The following is a 4,962-nucleotide window of genomic DNA, read 5'->3' as shown; positions in this document are numbered from 1 at the left end:
AGTTCAACAACTTATGCAGTGTTAAGATAATAATTTTTGTACATAGATGGCTTCTGCTACTGGAGGAAGTGGCGATGGTAGGGGCGATCATGGTTCCTATTTCGGCAAGGTTCCAATCATAGTTGGCCCTCAGCATAAGCCAAAGAAAAAGAGCGCACTGGAAAAAGCAATGCTTCGTTATTTGCAGCAACGTCATGAAGAAGCTGTTGCCGCGGGTCAGGAACCTCCTTTTGGTGGTCGTTATGCTCCACCCTCAGTCCCGGGTGTTTCACGTCCACTTAGTACTACCGTTTCAGGCGGCACAAATAAACCTAAGGATGAGGTTGGGTCAGCGGAACCTTCATCTTCACCGTCCAAGGATGCTTAAAGTCCTCCTTGATAATAACCAGTGAATGACTTGTTGTATTGTATCATGTTGTTTGGGACTTTAATTTAAATATGTGTATTTGGATCTTCATGTTGTTGTATTGTACCATGTTGTTTGGATCTTTAATCGATTTTCACGCGTAATCCATTGTCAAGTGTAATCCATTTTCATGCGTACTACGATGCAGATGGACCGGCAATGGATGTATAATGCAGACAGGCGGAGCAAGGCGTTTATTGATGGCTTGCATTATTTTCTCGAAGTGGCAAAAGCGAACAAGCCATAGAATGGGTTCGTATGTTGTCCATGCTTCCAATGCAATAACAGGAAGGAGTATTCAAAGGATTCCTGGGGGACTATTCACAACCACTTGTTTAAATACGGTTTCATGCCTAACTATTTGGTTTGGACCAAGCACGGTGAACTAGGGGTTGTAATGGAAGATGGTGAGGAGGAGGAGGAAGATAACACCATTCCGGACTGGGTTGCAGGCCAAGCTTTTGCAGGTACTACAATGGGCGAGGCTGATGAAGATGAGTTTGCAGAAAATGGCCCTACTGATGACCTTGGTCAGGTGATACGAGATGCATACAGAGATTGCGAAACTGAGAAGGAAGCAGCAAAGTTGCAGCGCATGATAGATGATCACCAAAAATTGTTGTACCCAGGTTGCCAGCAGGGCCATAAAAAACTAGGTATGACACTAGAATTTGTGCAATGGAAGGCAAAAAATGGTGTGTCCGATAAGGCATTTCAGGGGATGTTGAACATTGTTAAGAAGATTCTCCCCGAGAATAATGAATTACCGTCCACAACATATGAAGCTAAACAGATTATTTGCCCTCTCGGATTGGATGTTCAGAAGATACACGCATGCCCTAATGACTGTATCCTCTATCGTGGTGATGAATACGAGAAATTGGATGCTTGTCCCGTCTGCGAAGCCCTGCGGTATAAGATCAGACGAGATGATCCTGGTGATGTCGAGGGGCAGTCTCCCAAGAAGAGAGTTCCCGCAAAGGTGATGTGGTATTTCCCTATAATACCACGCTTGAAGCGCTTGTTCAGGAACAAGGCGAATGCTAAGTTGATGTGATGGCACAAAGAAGACCGTAAGGAAGATGAGATGCTGAGACACCCCGCAGATGGGGCACAGTGGAGATCAATTGATAGAACATTCCCAGACTTTGAAAGTGAAGCAAGGAACATGAGGTTTGGTTTAAGCACTGATGGATTCAATCCATTCGGTGAGTTGAGTAGTGGCCATAGTACTTGGCCTGTGACCCTTTGTATGTTCAACCTTCCTCCTTGGCTGTGCATGAAGCAGAAGTTCATTATGATGCCGGCACTTATCCAAGGCCCAAAACAACCCGGCAACGACATTGATGTGTACCTAAGGCCGTTGGTTGATGACCTTTTACAGCTCTGGAAGAAAGAAGGTGTACGTGTGTGGGATGAGGATAGACAAGAGATCTTTAATCTACGAGCATTGTTGTTCGTAACCATCTACGATTGGCCTGCATTGAGTAACCTTTCAGGACAGACAAATAAGGGATATCGGGCATGCACCCACTGTTTAGACGACACAGACAGCATGTACTTGAAGCACTGTAAGAAGGTCGTCTATATGGGTCATCGTCGATTTCTCCCTGCTCACCACCAGCTGAGAAAGAGCGGGATGCATTTCAAAGGGGCGCCAGACCATCGTAAAAAACCTGCACATCGTAATGGAAAGCGTGTGTTCGAGATGATGAAGGATGTAAATGTAGTCTTTGGAAAGGGACTTGGTAGCCAACCTGTTCCGAACGACGATAACGGACATGCACCCATGTGGAAGAAAAAGTCAATATTTTGGGAGCTACCTTATTGGGAAATCCTAGAGGTTCGCAACGCAATAGACGTGATGCACCTGACGAATAATCTTTGCGTGAACGTGCTAGGCTTCATGGGTGTTTATGGAACCTCAAAAGATACATTGGAAGCACGACAGGACTTGAAAGCCATGGGGCAACGAGATGACCTACATCCGGAAAAGAGAGATAACGGACAGCACTACTTACGTCCTGCCAGTTACACTCTCAGCAAGGAAGAGAAGGATAGCATGTTTGAATGCTTGAATAGTATGAAGGTCCCGTCTGGGTACTCCTCAAATATAAAGGGAATAATAAATATGAAACAAAAGAAGTTTACAAATCTCAAGGCTCATGACTGCCACATGTTGATGACCCAGTTGCTTCCGGTTGCACTGAGGGGTGTTCTACCAGAAAATGTCCGGTTGCCGCTCGTAAAGCTATGCGCGTTTCTCAATGCGATTTCGCAGAAGGCAATCGATCCATCCAAGCTATCAAAGCTACAGAACGATGTGGTGCAATGTCTTGTCAGTTTTGAGTTGTTATTTCCACCATCCTTCTTCAATATTATGACGCACTTACTGGTTCACCTAGTAAAAGAGATTGATATTCTCGGACCTGTATACCTGCACAATATGTGGCCTTTCGAGAGGTTCATGGCAGTCCTAAAAAACTATGTTCTTAATTGTGCCCGTCCAGAAGGAAGCATCGCCAAGGGATATGGAACAGAGGAGGTGATCGAGTTTTGTGTTGATTTTATTAATTCAATTGACTCGATTAGGGTTCCAACTTCACGCCACGAGGGGAGGCTCCGAGGAATGGGCACCCTTGGAAGGAAATCAAGTTTGAGCAATGATACTGATTTGTTCGACAAGGCACACTACACTGTTCTACAAGCCCCACCTGGCGGACGCACCCTTTTGTCCTGGGTGCCATTACGAACCGGGATAAAAGGGGGGGGTTAAAAGGCACTGTACTCCCCTTCTACCCATCGCCAGTTACACTTAGCAAAATTTTCGCCAAGTCCCGCACGTTCTGCTCCGCCGTCGCCGCCCGTCCGCCTCCCTCGCCAGCCGCCGCCGTCGTCGTCCCCCATTGCGCCGACTGTCATCGTCCCGCCGCCGACCGCGCCCCGACATCGTTGTCCTCCATCGCCCCAGCCGGCCCGCCTCGATCCTCCTCGTCCGTCGCGCCCGGCCCCCACCTCGTTGCCTCCGGCCACCGGCTCCATCCTCGTCGCCGCCTCCATCCTCGTCCCCGCCTCGTTGCCCCTCGTCGCCGTCTCGTCGCCATCCTGCCTACGCCGTCCCGCGCGCCTTGGTGCGCTCGTCATCGTCGCCTCAGCCGCCGTCCTCGCCGCACCGGCCACTGCCGTCCCGCCGCCCGGCCGCCGTCGTCCCGCCGACCCGGCCACCTCGTCGCCCCGGCCACCGTCGACGACCGCGCGCGAGAGGTTCGCCGCCGCGCCGGCCGGCAGCGCCGGGAGGGCCTTTTTTTAAGTTAGAAAATTAAGTTATATTTTTATGATAGATTTTTAAGTATGATTGTTTAGTTAGAAAATTAAGTTATATTTTTAAGTTAGATTTTTTAGTTAGATTGTTAAGTTAGATTTTTAAGTTATATTTTTTTTAAGTTAGATTTTTTTTAAGTTATATTTTTGTATATGTGTCCCCTCCGCCATCCCGCCGCCGTGACCGCTGGCGTCACAACCTAGTAGGCACCGCCTCCGCCGTACCGCCGCCCTGACCGCCGCCGTCACAACCTAGGCACCGCCCGTGGTTCCAGGGAACCGTCCCCGCCTCCGCCGCCCTGACTGCCGCCGTCACAACCTAGGCACCGCATGTGGTTATTGCTAGAAATTCGTAGAAATTTGTAGAAATTTGTATAAATATTCCGGACTTTGTAGGATTCATGTTATTTTATGATTTCATTATATACATGTATGATTCCGGACTTTGTAGGACTTTGTAAAAATTTGTAGTAAGACGATTTCTATGACTGTCATGTATGATTCCATGTATGTTTCCATCAATAGTTGAAATGGCAGACGATGAGACCGCAAGGTATATCATGGAGCAGATAATCGCTGGTGATGGTAGTGGTGACAACGTTCCACTATCATACACGGATGAAGAGGGCACCCAGGCGGACATGTTCCTCAACATGTCCGCCGATGGGAATGAAGAGCAACAGCCGCAGCAACAACTTGCCGTGGCGGAAGGTTCCGGCGAGGTATATATAACCATTCTGGTATTGTTTCATGCCACCGTTACTACTATGTACTAATTAACGAATCTTGAACTGTTAGCCCTCCGGATCGACACAAGGGCAGAAGACCCGAGGTCGTACAAAGGTGATGGAAGGGAGGCTTGTCATCACGGAAGTGACAGAAGAGGGCAGGCCGGTTGCTCCCGAGAAAGTAGCAAAGAAGTACGTGAGTCAGATCGGGGCCATCGTCCGGGACAACGTGCCTATCAGCATCAGAGAATGGAAGGGCAGAAGCACTAATCCGTACGCCCTCCCGGAGACAGAAAAGAATATGCTGTGGGAAGACGTGAAGAGACATTTCACATTCCCCGAAGGATATAGTGAGAAGGATGTCAAAGCGTGGACGCTTAAGAAGATGGCTACTCAATTCCAGACATTCAAGAAGATGCTGGATACCCACTACATTAAGAAGGGCCGAACTCCAGACTTCAACGTGTGGCCAAAGTTGAGGGACCACTGGGATGCATTTGTTGAATA

General features: G+C 48.3%; 1 pseudogene; it reads left to right on the top strand.

The window, feature by feature from the left end:
• Nucleotides 1–554: 554 nt before the first annotated feature.
• LOC111256328 lies at nt 555–2,396 on the top strand (annotated as a pseudogene).
• Nucleotides 2,397–4,962: the final 2,566 nt, after the last annotated feature.

This window comes from Setaria italica, chromosome II, assembly GCF_000263155.2.
Source record: "Setaria italica strain Yugu1 chromosome II, Setaria_italica_v2.0, whole genome shotgun sequence".
Classification (NCBI taxonomy): Eukaryota; Viridiplantae; Streptophyta; class Magnoliopsida; order Poales; family Poaceae; genus Setaria; species Setaria italica.
This window is presented reverse-complemented; position numbering and strand designations above follow the sequence as displayed.